We start from the raw sequence: 18,784 nt of genomic DNA on the forward strand, positions 1-18,784 counted from the left end.
TCGTAACCAAGTGTTTTTCAAGTGTAATATTTCTGTAAAGGCTAGGGACAGAAAAATTGACATTTCCATAGAATGACCCTTATATATATTTTATACTTTTAAGTAGAATAAGACAAATAAGTTACCAATTATATTAAATTAGTATTAATAAGAAATTAATTTGTACTACAGAGGTGGCATAAGAACACAATAGTGGCTTGTAGGTACATTTTCAGACGTTTAATGAGGCTCAGAGGTGGCATGAGTACAATTAAATTCATGAATTCATGTGGAGATTAATGTTTTAAATATACAATTTTGAATACAGAACTATTAAATGATTTAAATAACTGAAATTATACAGTAACCCCTGTGTTTGCTTTTAGAGATGAGCAGCGGCTCAGTTGTTACTTCATTTGGAACTATTTTCGTTGATGATAGAGCAAAAATGCAGTACTTGTTTATTGATCTGTTGTATTAAATCAATATCACATTCGCAAACTCCCTTAATAATGATTGAAAGCGGTCACTCTCCTCGCGATCTGCTCACAGATGAGCGCGCGAGTGAGTTCGAGACTCAGAAGCACGTGCAGATGTGACGCATTCCGTCGGAACCTGCGGGAATCTGTAGAGTTATCATTAATAGCCGCAGTCTCGCGCCGAAATTCAAGTTCTGCTCAGTGATATAACATGTCTTGTGTTTCGTTTGTTAAAAAACGCCTTATTTTTCATATATTTCACCTTTATTGTAAGCCGCTTTCTCCTGTCATTTGAACGACCGGTTGACTTCCTGATTCTCTGAAACCACTCCCTCAGAAACAGGCGATGGGCTCTGATTGGTTAGTTGGGCCGGTGTGTTGTGATTGGCTAAACTGCGTACTGCACCAAGTATAGGGCTGTGTTTGAAATGGCATACTTGCTTACTGCTTACTGCCCAGTACACAGTGCATACTGCCTACAGTTTTTTAAAGAATAGTGTGTGAAACGGTATATAATAAGCAACATATGTTTCAGAGTAGTATGCTTAATTGTCACATGACAAACACAAACATTAATTCAGCACAGCTGTCAAGGTTGTTACCTTACAAACAAATGTGCTAACTATTCTTTTTACAAAGGCTTGTTATAAGGCTTCATATTAGTAAACAATGCTATATTGCCCAATTGAACTCATTTCATAATTGAAGAACTTTACATAGGCTATTGGACTGAACTGAATCAACACTGAGCTGTCTTTAACTGAACATTGATATTTTTGGCAGTTACACTAATTGGAAAAAGTGATATATTCTAGTTACACTAAGTGCAACTAATGATAAATTCTGTTTACACTAAAATAGCAGCATTTTCTTTAGCAACAAGTGTGTAAATAGTAGTTAGGTGGCAGATATTTATACTTCGGTACTGTAGTACATTATAAAACAGTGTGCAATAACTTATTGAGCGTAAATTATCATACATTTTATTTGATGAACGCCACTTTATTGGGACAAAAACCTACCTACAGCTAAACAGTGGTATTATTAATGAGGCATTTAATTTCCACTTTTCAAATATTTATTAAAGTTTTTATTGAAAACAAATGCCTTTCTGATCTGGTATGTGATGGGAAAAGGAGTTGCACGAGATTGACACAAGGCAGACTCGAACTCGGACCGCTCGCATCAACAACACACGTTTCACGTCTTTTACTCACTGCGTCACCGATACTGTAGGAATACACGTGTCTTCTGCAGTGCTGTTTATCACAGTCAGGCATTGGTGGGCAGAGTTAATGTAAAAAGCCTCGGCTAAAAAATTGGTCTATTTGTCCTTAGAGTAAATACATTCCATTTCTTTTTAGAGCTGCTTGACAGCAGAATTTAATTATGTTTGCATAATTAAAATATTAACTTTATTTATATATTATATTACTGCAATATTAATATTTAATATCTTTGAAACAATGTATAAAGCGCTACAGAGATGAAGGTGACGTGATTTGACTTGATCGGAAAAGTGCCTTAGAGATTAAAGTACAATTTATGTCCTACTAATGATATTGTTTTTACATGCACAGCGACGGTTTGTAGTTTACATGTATATACGTACATATACAAGTCTTACATTTATAACTATTCCCCGCCTCCAGTTCACTCACGCGTTTGAAGATGAAACGTCACATGGAGCGCGTTGCTTTCTGGGAAACAGTATCCCATGCAGCGTCTTCAGATGCATACATCAAATTTCAGCAAATGTAGCAGGTAATCCGGGCATTTCATGCACACAGAAAATTCACATACTATTCACAGTATTCACACAGCGCTTGTTATAACGTCTAAGGCAGGGGTCTCAAACTCGCGGCCCGGGGGCCAATTGAGGCCCGCGGGATGATATTTTGTGGCCCCCTACTTGACATCAAAGTTTAGTGTTAGTGCGGCCCGCATGTTGTTCTCAAACGCACCTTTTTGCTGAGTCTTGCCACGCTTTTATTTATTTATTTTTTTTATCACTTATGTGCTACCATAGATAGTCTCGTGACAGCTTCCGGCGGTGTTTGTTGTCAACGGTTGTCAAGCTAGCCAACCGCGAAGTACCTTATAAAATAAATAGGAAAAGATTGAGAAGATTGGATAAGTTATGCTCCTTTTTTTGGAATACTTGAAACCCTTTTTTTTGTGAAATACTTAATGCGGCCCAGCCTGACCCAGACTCTACCTCCAGCGGTCCCCAGGTAAGTTGAGTTTGAGACCCCTGGTCTAAGGTCACATAATAACGTCAACATTGTGGATGATAACCAAATCGCATTCATACTCAACGCATTCAGGCTGTAGAGTATGTACTCTTTTAGCACTCGTTAAGTAAGTACTTATTGAAGAAAGTATGCGGTTTCGGACGCAGCCCGACAACATCTCGTTTTGACATCTCGCGTGGTTCTGTGTGATTTGGACAACTTCAAGTTACGCCCCTTTCTTCGAGTTACGCCTCCTTCAAGTTACGCCCCTCTCTTGCAGTCCGCAGACAGACCCTTCTCCGTGGCGGGGATGGTTTTCGGTGTGCCGGTGTTCTGTGACCCTAGCAGGCGCTGTCGTCACTGTCTGGCCTGAACTGCGTCACAGGCGGATTGCGCGCGAACAGCGCACGCGTCAACACAGTCTGGTCGCGTCAGTTCATTCTGGTGATCTGAAACCTCCTCTATTGTATAGTCCATCCAGGGAAGATTTTTGGTCTAATATGAACAGTTCAGCTGTTACATTAAATAATTTGTATTTATTCATTAATTTTCCAATACCTTTAAATGGATAAAAATCTACTTATTTATATTTTAATTAAAAAAATTCCTCTGCTTATGTTTTAGCCTTAAGTGTTATACAGGCTCCTGTAGATACTCTTGAATGTTATTGAATATGTTTGTACAAATTCTTAACCGCTTCTTCAATAAATAAAAATTGAAGTGTCAGTGTGGAATTTTTGTTTAGAAATGCTGGTTATTCAACAGGCTTATTAAACCAACTTAAAATTTCATGAGCATAAACACAATCCAGTTGTTTGCAGAGTAGCCTATTTTTGCATTTTGTATGCAACAAATGTTTAACAATGTTCATGAAGCTGATGTCACAAAAACAGGCTATTAATCTATTTAAAGGGGGCATCAGAATATGTGACCCCATTGTTATGGGTTTGAAAATTCCTGATACAACAATCAAACCATTTCAGGTTAGCTGTCCTTCCATGTACCTTTTTTATTTATTATTTAGGGCTTATTTATTTTTTGGTTTTACCACAAATGTAAACTAAATTTACAAACACTGTATCTATAATCCATATACATACATATGAATAAAACCAATGCTTTATTTTTCAAACAATGTGAAATAATAACACTATATTATTAGTGTTTAAGTTTTGTTAAGTTAAAGGTAAAGGCAGGGGAGGTGGAGATTAATATTGACATGCTGCACAGCTGTAGGGCTTCACGGGGTCAGGCTCTTGTACACATTGCATGTGGTACCACCGGTCACACAAGTCACACTGACTCTGTAACAAAGTTAATGATGCTTCCAAGATATTCAGGGTGAATATCGATACTGTACAACATATAGGCTAGCTGTGACTCATACTGTGTGTATATCCTCTTAAGAATGATGTACCATGCATATATGTGGCCTCAGAATGATCAGAGCACTGAGACGGACTGTCATTTTAAAATGAGCTTCTTACCCAAGAACATGGTAGCGATTGTCTTTTTTCCCCGTCTTTCCTTGTTGCTCCACAGTATTCTTTTCCCCACAGTGGTGGCACAGCTCGCTACGGTCATCTGGTCACCATTGAACCAAAAATATATATACACACATTGAAATTCAACACTAAAATGTATCAAGAACTATATGAAAGGTTAATCATTTAAATAAGGTCTCAGTCAAAAAATATGTTCTTTCCATGAAAATAGTCTATGAATTGGAACATTTTGGAGAAGTTATGACAAATATATATTTAATTTTTTCTTCTTCCCACACACAACTCATTTAGCAGTGCCACGGCGATCTCTCCTCTGTACTGTTCCACTGCGGAGGTATTATTGGGAAACTGTAGAGACTCTCCTGCCAGTATTTTCTCTGCATACTAAGATGACATTAGGAAAGTAATTTTTAAGTGCATGTATACACAGAATATAAACCAACAAAATGTTTGATGAGAGAGAGAAAAAAATATGTTGTGTTTCATACATTAAACATGGTTATGCACAAATTGTGTGAAATCTGCATATAAACTTTTTCACAAACAAACCATGATTCACCAAAACTTTCATATTAAAGCTTATTCTAAAAAGCCAAAAATAACTTTAAACAACAGGAAATCACATATGCAAATCCACACACACACACACACACACGTGAATGAGACCAATTGATCTGAAATACTTTACAGATATAATAAAATACAGAATGATTTTTTCAGGACAAATATGCCACATGAGGTGGCATCTTTTTGGAGGCTGTGTGTCGCTGTGCTGGCTGTCCACCTGGCAGCTTTGTTTTCTTATGAAGGCCCTGACACATCCAAGAAAAAAATAAAAAAAATAAATAAATAATAAATATATATATGACAATTACATTTACCCACATATTTTTTTATTTCATTTTATTTTTTAAAGAGACACTTCACATTTATTAATTCAGTGGTTACCTTGTCGACTCCAAACACTGTCTGAGTTTGGCAGAATCATTTCCCAGGGGGTCCAGTACGAGACTCCTTTTCTCAGAAGGAAAGATTACCTGTAGAATTGTAACCTTAGATTCACTTGCACTGCCATTAATAATATTGTAGTTATCCACAAAGCTTAGCAATACACAGATCAAGGTATTTGGTCTTACTGCCAATATCCAGTGCCCAGGCTCATGGACAGCTCACAAAATAACACTGTATTTTGTTGGATCACACTAAAAAACAAGAGCAATAATCATTTAAGAAATCACTTAATACTATACATAAAATTACTACCAACCTATAAAAGCCTGACAATTTGAAAGTACATAAAGTTTTTCTTGACAGTTTTATTTTTAATTTTTGAGTTTGCCTACCTTCAGTCTTGAGCCCTTTCCCTCCCATATCCTTGTCATTTCATATGTGTCAATGTGAAGTGCCTTTTTGTCTTGTATGCGATTATTTCTTTTTACTATGAGGGCCATGTATGCATTGATCACCTGAAGGACAGGTAAATAATGAATATGTAAATGTAGATATATAGGAAAGCACAACTGATCCAAGCCAAGCAGACAAAGCTCCCATTACATTCTACTCACCTCACTCTCAACTTCTTGACTGGGAGCTGTCCTAACAATGTCCCAGTAAAATCATTTATAGGAACCAATTCGTGAAAGCAGGACATGTGCATTTTTGCCTCCCCATGCATCTTGTATGCCTTTGTGTGATCAAAAAAGGTAATAGAAATAAATATAAATGTAATGTACTCCTAACTCTAAAAAAAAAAAAAAAAAAAAAAAACATTTAGCTCAGAGTTAGTTTTTCCAAGTCACATACACTTTTTGTGAAAGGATGTCACATCAGATAATGATTGCCCTGCTGGAGGCGTAGGAAGAGGATAGTCTTCAGCTGAAGGTGGACAATAGACATCCTGAGGTGGAGGAGGAGAGACGAGGAGGAGGGACGTCCTGAGGTGGAAGTGAAGAGGCTACATCAGGTGGCTGAGACGAGGTAGAGTGTTGCTTCCTCAGTTTGTGAGGGATCCTTGGCATGTCCTCATGGTGGTGTTTTAGGTGGTCAATGCTGACCTTGTGTGTTGACTGTCTCACAGAGTTCACAAGATCAACACTTTTACCCTCTATTTTGGTAACCATAAAGGGACCATGGCTGTTATTAAGCCTCTCATTAAAAACCACAACTTGACCCCAAAGATCTAGTTAATTACAGACCGATCTCAAATCTCCCTTTTCTGTCAAAGATACTAGAAAAGGTAGTATCCTCACAATTATATTCCTTCCTAGAGAAAAGTGATATCTGTGAGGAATTCCAGTCAGGATTTAGATTGTATCATAGTACTAAGACTGCTCTCATTAGAGTTACAAATGACCTGCTTCTATCATGTGACCGTGGTTGTATCTCTTTATTAGTTCTACTGGATCTTAGCGCTGCGTTCGACACTATCGACCACAACATTCTTTTGAATAGACTACAAAACTTTGTTGGCATTAGTGGAAGTGCCTTAGCATGGTTCAAGTCGTACTTATCTGACCACCATCAGTTCGTAGCAGTGAATGAAGAGGTATCATATCGATCACAAGTGCAGTATGGAGTACCTCAAGGCTCAGTACTAGGGCCGTTACTTTTCATGCTTTACATGTTACCCTTGGGAGATATTATCAGGAGACATAGTGTTAGCTTTCACTGTTATGCTGATGATACTCAGCTCTATATTTCTCCGCGGCCCGGTGAAACACACCAAATTGAGAAACTAACTGTCGGGTCTCGGGTCTGATCACCTGGGTTTTCTGTCTCTGTGTTCAGATGTTGTGTACGTGACTTTGTTTTGACAGCTCGCCACGTGCGCATTTTCAGCGTGATTGTTTCCCCGCCCTCCTTGTTTCTCTGCTTGTTAGCTCATCTTGTTTCACACCGGGTTCTAGTCATCTCATTAGCATTCCCTTTATAGCTCCCTGTGTTACTCTGTCTTTTGTCAGACTGTTTGGTTAGTTTCATTGTTCTGACTGTCTCTAGTTGTATCATTTACCTGTCCTGTCCTGTCTTGCTCTGTTCAGGCTCCAGTGCTCGTTGCTGCTAGTTAAATTTCTGTGCGCTCAGATTCCTGTGGGCTCCCTTGGCTTCCGCCGTTCCTGGGTCTTTGCAGACTCGCTAGTGGATCGCTCTACCTCTCGCTCGGGATAGCGAACAGCCTTGCCGGCTCCGTCTCCTCTGCCGCTGTTGTGGCTTGCTCCAGCCGCTACCATCCACCCAGCTGTGTGTGTAGGAAATCCCACATCCACGCAAGCCATCTGCGGGAGCGCTCCTCGCCTGCTATTGTTATTATTGTCTGCTCAATAAAGCCTCTGTTATTCCCGCATCTGAATCCAGCCTATTCCTTGACACTAACGGAATGCATAGTCGATATAAAAAACTGGATGACAAGTAATTTTTTACTGCTAAATTCTGAAAAAAACAGAGGTGTTAATTATTGGACCTAAAAACCCTACATGTAATAACCTAGAACATTATCTAACACTTGACGGCTGCTCTGTCAATTCTTCTTCATCAGTCAGGAACCTAGGTGTGCTGTTTGATAGCAATCTGTCATTTGAAAGCCATGTTTCTAGCATCTGTAAAACTGCATTTTTTCATCTCAAAAGCATATCTAAATTGCGACCAATGCTCTCAACGTCAAAAGCAGAAATGTTAGTTCATGCGTTTATGACCTCAAGGTTAGACTATTGTAATGCTTTATTGGGTGGTTGTTCTGCACGCTTGATCAACAAACTACAGTTGGTCCAAAATGCAGCAGCTACAGTCCTTACTAGAACCAGGAAATATGACCATATTAGCCCGGTTCTGTCAACACTGCATTGGCTCCCTATCAAACATCGGATAGATTTTAACATCTTGTTAATTACTTATAAAGCCCTGAATGGTTTAGCTCCTCAGTACTTGAGCGAGCTCTTATCGCATTATAGTCCTCCACGTCCGCTGCGTTCTCAAAACTCTGGCCGTTTGATAATACCTAGAATATCAAAATCGACTGCGGGCGGCAGATCCTTTTCCTATTTAGCACCCAAACTCTGGAACAATCTACCTAACACTGTTCGGGAGGCAGACACACTCTGTCAGTTTAAATCTAGATTAAAGACCCATCTCTTTAGCCTGGCTTACACATAACACATTAATACGCTTCTATTATTCAAATCCATTAAAGGATTGTTAGGCTGCATTAATTAGATCAACCGGAACCGGGAACACTCCCCATAACACACGATGTACTCGTTACATCGTAAGAAGAATGGCATCTACGCTAATATTTGTCTGTTTCTTTCCTAGTCTGTTTCTCAGTCCGTATCCGATCAGATGGTGGATCAGCACCAAGAGATGATGTCTACAGCCCTGATCGTCACCCCCGACTGAGCCTGGTTTCTCCCAAGGTTTTTTTCTCCATTCTGTCTCGGAGGGAGTTTTGGTTCCTTGCCGCTGTAGCCTCTGGCTTGCTCAGTTGGGGACACTTAATTTCTAGCGATTATCGCGCAATTTGATTGCACAGATACTATTTAAACTAAACCGAGCTAGACAATGACATCTCTGAATTCAATAATGAAATGCCTTTAACTGAAAATTGAGTGTTTAATCTTATCATTATACATTACTGACACTCTATCCTCTAATTTGATACTGTTAAGTGCTTTGACACAATCTGTATTGTTAAAAGCGCTATATAAATAAAGGTGACTTGACTTGACTTGACCAAAATAATCTGGGTCAAGTTTCCCCCCTTTCCGTTGTTCACTGCGAACATTCTTCCTCCACACCACGTCTCCCACCTCAAGGCTTTGGAGTTGCCTTCTTGTTAGTCGCCTTCTTGTTCTTTCATGTGTTTTTTGAACATTTTTCTCTACCAGCTCAATAATTTCTTCATGACGTTTAATATCAATGGCCACCCCTTCTTCACTGTAGTCAATTTCAAAGGAGCCATCAACCTACGGAAACATGTTAGTAATGAGAACTATTTTATCTACATTGCCATCTACTATAAAATTATATACCTGACCCTTTACATAATATAAGACCAAAAATGTATTTTTTTCCCCCACCTGATAATGTTTTGGGACCTCAGATGGGTATCTGGCTTCTCTCCCAAACATAAGGAAAAATGGTGAGAACTTTGTTGTGAGCTGCTTCTTTGTGCGCAGCCCAAACATAGCTGCATCCAAATATTGGTCCCAGGTGCTTGGCTTTGACCAGTTTTACAAGGAATCTGACAACATTCAGAAAATAGAAGGTATACAGAAAATGACCACTGATATATACAGTACATGCATACACATATACATACATACATACATACATATATAATAGAAAGCTGTACAAGGAAAGTTCTGTGACTGTATGATGTCCAAAAAAACACACTAGTCATGTACATGTGCTGTGGTGGATGCATTTTTTACCTCTGTATGGTACCATTGAGCCTCTCCACCAGTCCGTTTGTCTGAGGGTGGTATAGGGCACAAAGACTCCTCTTAATTCCTAACTTTTTGCAGACTTCAGTGTTGATCTAATTAAGTTATGTAAAAACAATTTTTTTTGTTGTTTTTTTACACAGACAAAATATGCATGTATTTGAGTAATAGGAATGCAAATGCTTACAGTGTTCACAAATTCTCTGCCTTGATCTGTTAATATCCGTTTGGGCACTGTGTCACTTCTGCAGCAGACTTGGATTTTAGAGGATACGCCTGTGCCCATTTCCTGCAGTAATCTATGATAACAAGGATGTACTGGTATTGCTGGTCTGATTTTACCAGCTTTCCAGTTAAGTCCATTCCGACAAGTTCGAATGGAACCTTGGTCTGTCAAACCAGACAAAAATGGAAGAAAGTCAGAATTATTAGCATATTAATATTTGTACTATACAATATTTTTTGTTATAGGTATGCAAAATATTAATATACAGTAAATGCACATTTAAATAAAGATGAATAATATTGTGGTACCTTGATTGGAATGTAATCTGGTTCAAGTTTTAGGTCTTTTCTCACTTTCTGGCACACGGTGCATTGTGATACCTCAAACATTTATTATATTAATTTATTATAAATTATACATTATAAAATGAATAAAATATATTGATTTCATTAAGTCATTGAACTAAGTATGAATATAGTGCATGAGCTTACCCATTCTCTATGTCTGCTGACATGCCAGGCCGGTAACACCGCTGAGAAATGGCATCTCTTGCTTTCAACCGTCCAAAATGTGCGCCAATATTGCTAGAATGGAATTCTTTGAACAGCAGGTCAGCCTCCTCTGCACTGCACACGACTTTACATCTGGTGTCTTTATCGGGTCCCTTCTTTCTAATGTAAAATAAGTTGTCATCTGCAGAAAAGTAAATATACTTAAGGTACAAAATTGCATGAACAGATATATATATATATATATATATATATATATATAGACAAACCATTTTGTTACTCTCACTAGTAATAGGAATGACTTGATTGATCACAGGAAAGAATATTGTTATATATTGTTAAAGAATATTGATTGTATTGCAATTTTGGGGATCAAGGCTATATTTCAAAATATTTAATCAAGTTCTTATAAGAACAGTGACTAAATCAGCACTTACAAAACAAAAAAAGAAGTTTCAAGTATAATTACTTAGCAAATGAAGATTCAAGTAGCTTTATTGCCACGGTTTTACAATGGTTTCACACTGGCAAACCATTAATAGCACTCTGATCTAATGTTATTAAGTATTGTCCAATTTACAGGCAGCAAACACTGCACATAATTATTTTATTTTATTTATGCTTTATGCTAATTCCCTTACCAATCATGCAAAAATTTGAGGCTCTCCTCTTTATGATGTAACGCTGAAGTTTATCAGCATTTTGGGGATATTCCCCCACGAGAAGATTCCTCTTAAGCTCAGTTACCATGTTAGAATCCATGATGCATTGTTGTGACTTGCAAATAATCCTGCTTATATACCATGCACACCAGTCAAGTTAGTGCGTAACGTTATCAGTGGATGACACTCGATTTGAGCACACACTCGATTTGCATTTATTCTCTAACTTATAAGGGGAAGGCTTTAATTGCTTCCTGTGTGATGTCAGCTTCATGAAGAATAATTGCTGTTGCATGTTGACACATAATCGGCTATTCTGCAAACAACTGCATTGTTTATTCTCATGATATTTTTATTTAGTTTAATAAGCCTGACGAGTAATCAGCATTTCAACAGAAACATTCCACAGTCACCTTGTATTTTTTCAACAAACAGATAAGTAATTGTACAAACAAATCTGTGGGAGAATTTGTATTTATCTGTTACATGTGTTGCTCCTCTCTGCTCCTTCACTGGGCCGTAACAAAAATTAACTAAATATAGGTGTCATCCCTGTCCCAAAACAGAAGAAAAATGTATTTCTTCAAAACAAAAATAGGCACCCATCTCATACAAAACAATCGCGTACTTATGCATGCAATCAACACATTACCTTTTAATGTCGATACAATAATAATAATAAATAATAATAATGAGGAAAAAAGGAATTCTACTACAAGCATTGTCTCTCTTTACAGTTTACCTTTTAATACTGATAGAATAATAATAATAGTAACAACAGAAAAGATAAAGAGAGAAAAGCCAACAACAAAGTGTTGTGTATCTCGACTAGCTTTGAAACAACAATTGAAAAGGACCGGGACTCACACAGCTGTGCTCTCAGCGTGCAGAAGCAGCCAATCCACTTCTCCAGAAGCCTGGAGTAACGGAGAGAGAGGTCGAAGGTCACCTGACCAAACCCGGAAAACAGGTCTCATCGCTTCCGCTTGTCAGAGAACGTATTAATAGCAGTATTACATAATGGCGATATCAATGGACTTTTAAGGTAATCAGTTAAATTAGCTAGCTGTTTTTATTGTTGACGTTTTTTTTTTTTACTTTTATATATAAATGTTATTGAAAATAATAAAAATAAAAAACCTTTATATATTAATCCACATATGTGATGGACATTGGTTATGATTATCTTTACTGTCTACTTTGAAGGCATCTTGAGTAAAACAGCTTCATATTTCACGGGCATTTGCAAAACGCGTGAACCGGAAGCAATGAGACCTGGCTAGCAGAATACGGAAGTGTGTTGCGCATAACCCCTATAGGACAGAGAGAACGGAGACAATGCACAAAAGCCACAATTTAACACCATCATTTTTCAAATAGAAATTAAAGTACAAATGTAAAAACTAAAAGTATTAGAAAATGAATAAATAAAATAAATGCCAGTTAATATTGCAAAAGCTGTAGTGTTCATATTAAAACTTTCAAATGTTTTTAGTGTATTTACTTATTTTTAAAATACACAGTACATTTGGAGAACATCAAAGTTTTTCTGTGGGAAAGAATTTCCCTTAGGCTATATATACATATGTATGTTTGTTGATGTAAAGAAATCTGTTCTGAACAGTTCATTCGGCGCACGCGACCAGACTGTGTTGACGCGCTCATACAATGTGCACGAGCGCTTTAAACCTGTCCGCTGTTCGCGCCCAATCCGCCTGTGACACAGTTCAGGCCAGACAGTGACGACAGCGCCTGCTAGGGTCACAGAACACGATGGTCACAGAATTTGGTGTAACACCTGCAGAACAACAACAACGCGCTACATGTATCTTTCCCCCTCATTCATCCCTAATAACTAATGGAGTGAACACGGAGCAGTTTTTCCGTGAGCGGCAGCACAAAACCCGGAGTGGATCCACAGCGGAGTGAACACGGAGCGCTTCGATCACACCCCCCTCAGCAGGCTGAATACACCCCGTCTTTCCTTAATGTAAGACCTATTCAAACTAAAATTAAGAAATGTATTACACTATTTGAGAAATGTAAGCCTATTTACGGCCTTAAAATTATGAAAAGTGCATTTGAGACATTAAAGACAGGCGGGAACCCTGCGAATGACAGAAATCCGTCGTAGACTCCCTGCAATGTAATTTTCGGCAATCGAGATCTGGCAGCAACAGCTTGGGCGAGCGCTTGGACAGCTTACCTCGCGCGGGAAATCAGCGCATACCAGCAGAACCCGTCCGGAGCCGCAGAACCCGCGTACCCGGAAGCGTCCGTCACTCACGTAGATTTACAGAAAAAAGACCATTGTTGGCCATCGCAGCTTATATGGACGGAACGCCACTGGTATATGTGTGTGTGTGTGTGTATATGTGTGTGTGTAATATATATATATATATATGTGTGTGTGTGTGTGTGTGTGTATGTAATGGCTCCTATCTGCGTTGTGTGAAATAATTGTGACAACCGACACCATCTCAAGCCTCGGTGGATCATTTCATTCTGTTGAAACGCATTCAAATGAAGTGATCAGTTTCACAGCATTCTTACACGACGTCCTGCAATGAGGGGTGTATATTAACCATTAAGATATCATTTGGCAACAGGAAAGTAGAAAAATATAAAAGAGCAACAAAAGAAATACATTTTTAAAGAGCACTCACCCACCACAACCACTCTCCTGTCCTGACTGGCGCGAATATTAATGACTTAACCGGAACCAGTTTCCAACATGAACAGAGAGTGCAGGTCGATTATAATTAAAGGGCCATACACATGTAAAACTTAAAACAAGTGAAAGCACCTTTTTAACCTGTTACATATATGTATATGTATATGTGTGTGTGTGTGTGTATATATATATATATATATATATGTATGTATATGTATATATACACACACACACACACACACACACATATATATATATACATACACATATACTGTATGTATGTAATATATATATATATATATATATTGGTGATTCTTAGACTATGAGCCCTTTTATGCTTTGGTCATATTTTTTAAAATACATATAATTTTAGACAAATTCCTCTTTCTTTGTCAAACTAACAATAAAACCACCTTAAAAACTTTTTACTACCTTTCTATTATGATTTTTTCATACTTTTCATCCACCCAGACTTTTAAACTTCAACAATGAAAATACAGTTTAAAAATATAACTTATCTGGTAAATATTAATGTACCTGAATTAAGCACTAGTAAAATAATTAAAATACATTATTTAATCTGAGACCACTACCAATATTACTTTTCATACAAAATATAGCTGTCGCACAGTATTGGTGTCATTTCCAGCACAACACTGTACTGTCTCTTTAAGAAGTTTGTGTGAAAGATTGTTTCCATGGTTTCTATGGAAATGTTCAGTGACATCAGAGCACATGCTGGACATGGAGGGAATTTACATTTTCATCAACAACATGTGAAGAAAAATCAAATATTGCTCGATCAGTTAATACATTTATTCTACGTCATTTCCAAACATGCTGTACCTTCAAGGGTGTTTTTAAAAAGCTAAAAATTTTAAGTTAAATAAGAGTATTTTTCATGAAATGCTAAGTATTAATTCAAAGCTATCGTCCATTTTTCACACAAAACTACAGAGATGTCATTTCCAGCACAGTCTCTCACACGCTGCCTCTGCGGTGGAAATGACATTTATGGTTACAAAGTACAATTGCTATGTTTAATGACTTTGTGAATTGAGTTTAATGAGTGTGATGAGTTTAAGACTTTTTCTAATAAATATCTCTGCTGTTTCTCTACATTCACGTTAATTCATTGTCATTTCCATCACCACACATTTTAAAAAAATATTTTAAAAGTTCTCATTACACATTAAAAATGTATCCCAAATTTATGAGATCATGCTCTAATTAATATAAAAATTCAAGTTATTTATTTTCTAATAAGCTCTTACCCAAACCAATATTATATTTCAGAGTGTGACAGGTGTACAGTGCAGCATTTGGTCCTCAGGGCAGTTAATTTATCTCATTGACAAATGTATAATTATTGTACATTGTGGAAAAACTGGTAAAACTAGTTACAAAAATGATCTTAGACAATTCTTGAGTGGCATAAGTTATTCTATATTTAAATAACAGCTGTATGTTGAGATGTGGTGGAAATGACATTTGTTCATTGCAGGTCGGAAAAATGTTAAATATTAACAATTTCTCTTGTAATCTAAGTTTGTCCTCTTACAGACCTTAAAACTAAACAAATTATTTAAACTTATGAGACTGTTACGTGACTTTTGAACAAGTTTTTTTAATTCAACTTCACAAGGCTAAAAGTGCCCCCAGTTGAAGAAACGCCCATATATAATCTGATTTAGAAGTTCTAAAGTGTAAATGCTGTTTTTGGGAGCAGATGACGGAGTTTTTTTTTATGTGGAGGTTATTTGGTTTCAGTCATGATTTGTTAGGCTGCACTGATTACAAAAAGTGTTTTGTTACAGAAAGTTAGTTACAGAATGTTTTTGAAGAAGTTCATTAACAAGCCATGATTCGTCAAAGATGCCTGATGCATTCTGAACTGCTTTGCTTGTTGAATATCAATATACCCTCGGGAGAGATGTAACATTATGAAACAAGGATTATGACAAAAAATGGATTTTGAAAGCTTTCTGTTCAACAATAACTAAATCAACATAACTGACATGTAACAGAACTGAATAAAATGAGCAAATGTGCACCTGTCCAGCTTCAACAATTTAACACCATTTGTGTGTGTGTGTGTGTGTGTGTGTGTGTGTGTGTGTGTGTGTGTGTGTGTGTGTGTGTGTGTGTGTGGACTGGTATTCCCAATGTTATAATGACCAAATATGCCCACAAATATAGTAATAACAGGAAATGTTGTCCTTGTAGGGGCATTTTTGGTCCCAATGAGGAAAACATGAATCACACAGAATGAAGTGTTTTGAGAAAGTAAAACTGCCTGTAGTTTTGTGTGAGGGGTGGGTTTAGGTGTAGGGTTAGGGTACGGAGATAGAAGACACAGTCTGTACGGTAGAAAAACCATTATGCTTATGGAATGAACACATAAATTATGGAGTGTGTGTAAGCGTATTTGCTACTGTCAGTCATAATTGGTTATAATAAAACTGAGAACTGGGGATGTTTCACAGTCGTTGTTGTGAGTAAAGCACACAACGGAGAAGAATTAACAATAACAGTCTTTAATAGATAAAGCCACAGGAATCTCACAAAACCACAAAGTATAGACGAGAACGGACAAAGACAAAAGGAGAACTGAGGGTTTAAGTAAAAGAGCCGATGAGTTAATTAAACAGACAGCAGGTGAAGATAATGATAATCAAACACTGGGAAACTGGGCCAAAGCAAAAACACAGAGCACACATTTTTCAACACTTTTTGTTTCAGCATCTGTGAGTGTTCAAACTTTTATACAAAGTATCCACATTTGTTCAGACCTCTGCAAGGACATCGCGGCTCTTACGACGTCAAACACGCAGAGTGCTTTTGTTACAATCGACCCCACTGACAGAGTAAGCTGTAACCGTTAGACAGAAGCACAACACACCATGCAATACACTTGGTTCATTGAAACAATCCAAAAGAACAATACAAAACATCAGTGCTCACTTTCCGCTTTGCTGTTCACATTGTCGATAGGTCTGAGGTTCTTCCCTTTGCTTTATGGCGTGTTACGGTCACTATATGCCAATGATTTATTACTATATATTTCTAACCGAATTTCCAGTTATTTTATCCATATTAGAAAGATTTGGATTGTTAATGCATTTGCTATGGGTCTGTTGCAATCTGTTCCAGTTAAATGAAGTAAAACGGGATTCAGATAACTTGGCATCAATATCACTAGATCTTTAGCCTCTCTTCTAGCTGCAAATGTCCTCCCTTTGTTGGACCAGTCTAAGTCAGATTTTCTACAACAATGTCCTTTGAACAGATGAGACCAGACAGCAGCACGTTTGGTGAAAACCTAAAGAGCATCAGCACAACCACCTCATCCCAAAACATACACATGCTGGTGGAGGGCTGATGATTTTGGACTTGTTTAGTAGCCACAGGACCTGGGCACCTCACAGTCATTGAGCTGACCATGAACTCCGCTGTATCCCAGAGTAATCCAGAGTCAAATGTGAGGACATCCGTTTGAAGGAGTGGATGCCAGCTGCCATATCCTTCATATTGATATTAATTATATTATCATATATTATTTCTTGTTTGACTATTAATCAAGTTATGGCAAGAGTGAAATGTGTAACCTTATGTGTGCTTATGAGATATTAAAGAATCCTGCTTTATGCTGTACTTCTACTCTCTAAGATGATGACTTCATAGTGTGTGTGTAACGAAGGCAAGGCGGCCTTGAAGTTCTGATAAGTGCTCTGTGTGTGTGTGTGTGTGTGTGTGTGTGCTGGTAGCTCTCTCTCTGTGTGTGTGTGTGTGTGTGTGTGTGTGTGCTGGTAGCTCTCTCTCTGTGTGTGTGTGTGTGTGTGTGTGTGTGTGTGTATGTGTGTGTGCTCTCTCTGTGTGTGTGTGTGTGTGTGTGTGTGTGTGTGTGTGTGTGCTCTCTCTGTGTGTGTGTGTGTGTGTGTGTGTGTGTGTGTGTGTGTGTGTGTGTGTGTGTGTGTGTGTGTGTGTGTGTGTGTGTGCTGGTAGCCTCTCTCTGTGTGTGTGTGTGTGTGTGTGTGTGTGTGTGTGCTGGTAGCTCTCTGTGTGTGTGTGTGTGTGTGTGTGTGTGTGTGTGTGTGCTGGTAGCTCTCTCTCTGTGTGTGTGTGTGTGTGTGTGTGTGTGTGTGTGTGCTGGTAGCTCTCTCTCTGTGTGTGTGTGTGTGTGTGTGTGTGTGTGTGTGTGTGTGTGTGTGTGTGTGTATGTGTGTGCTGGTAGCTCTCTGTGTGTGTGTGTGTGTGTGTGCTGGTAGCCTCTGTGTGTGTGTGTGTGTGTGTGTGTGTGTGTGTGTGTGTGTGTGTGTGTGTGTGTGTGTGTGTGTGTGTGTGTGTGTGTGTGTGTGTGTGTGTGTGTGCTGGTAGCCTCTCTCTGTGTGTGTGTGTGTGTGTGTGTGTGTGTGTGTGCTGGTAGCTCTCTGTGTGTGTGTGTGTGTGTGTGTGTGTGTGTGTGTGTGCTGGTAGCTCTCTCTCTGTGTGTGTGTGTGTGTGTGTGTGTGTGTGTGTGTGCTGGTAGCTCTCTCTCTGTGTGTGTGTGTGTGTGTGTGTGTGTATGTGTGTGTGTGTGTGTGTGTGTGTATGTGTGTGCTGGTAGCTCTCTGTGTGTGTGTGTGTGTGTGTGCTGGTAGCCTCTGTGTGTGTGTGTGTGTGTGTGTGTGTGTGTGTGTGTGTGTGTGTGTGTGTGTGTGTGTGTGTGTGTGTGTGTGTGTGTGTGTGTGTGTGTGTGTGTGTGTGTGTAGCTCTCTCTCTGTGTGTGTGTGTGTGTGTGTGTGTGTGTGTGTGTGCTGGTAGCTCTCTCTGTGTGTGTGTGTGTGTGTGTGTGTGTGTGTGCTGGTAGCTCTCTCTGTGTGTGTGTGTGTGTGTGTGTGTGTGTGTGTGTGCTGGTAGCTCTCTCTCTGTGTGTGTGTGTGTGTGTGTGTGTGTGTGTGTGCTGGTAGCTCTCTGTGTGTGTGTGTATGTGTGTGTGTGTGTGTGTGTGTGTGTGTGTGTGTGTGTATATGTGTGTGCTGGTAGCTCTCTCTGTGTGTGTGTGTGTATGTGTGTGTGTGTGTGTGTGTGTGCTGGTAGCC

At 38.6% G+C, this 18,784-nt stretch overlaps 3 long non-coding RNA genes across 3 annotated transcripts; all 3 read right to left on the reverse strand.

Moving 5' to 3' along the window:
* Positions 1 to 4,829: 4,829 nt before the first annotated feature.
* Positions 4,830 to 7,918, reverse strand: LOC131548456 (uncharacterized). The gene is made up of 6 exons (XR_009273156.1): positions 6,001 to 7,918; positions 5,763 to 5,881; positions 5,541 to 5,663; positions 5,334 to 5,399; positions 5,146 to 5,234; positions 4,830 to 5,009 (listed from the first exon to the last, which is right to left on the reverse strand). It is a non-coding gene; the product is annotated as an uncharacterized LOC131548456 (long non-coding RNA).
* A 245-nt stretch (positions 7,919 to 8,163) lies between these two features.
* LOC131548397 (uncharacterized) lies at positions 8,164 to 9,868 on the reverse strand. The gene is made up of 4 exons (XR_009273140.1): positions 9,820 to 9,868; positions 9,621 to 9,727; positions 9,267 to 9,430; positions 8,164 to 9,152 (listed from the first exon to the last, which is right to left on the reverse strand). It is a non-coding gene; the product is annotated as an uncharacterized LOC131548397 (long non-coding RNA).
* A 1-nt stretch (position 9,869) lies between these two features.
* Positions 9,870 to 12,557, reverse strand: LOC131548398 (uncharacterized). Its single transcript, XR_009273141.1, has 3 exons — positions 11,897 to 12,557; positions 10,167 to 10,551; positions 9,870 to 10,022 (listed from the first exon to the last, which is right to left on the reverse strand). It is a non-coding gene; the product is annotated as an uncharacterized LOC131548398 (long non-coding RNA).
* Positions 12,558 to 18,784: the final 6,227 nt, after the last annotated feature.

The sequence above is a fragment of the Onychostoma macrolepis genome, chromosome 10 (genome assembly GCF_012432095.1).
Source record: "Onychostoma macrolepis isolate SWU-2019 chromosome 10, ASM1243209v1, whole genome shotgun sequence".
NCBI lineage: Eukaryota > Metazoa > Chordata > Actinopteri > Cypriniformes > Cyprinidae > Onychostoma > Onychostoma macrolepis.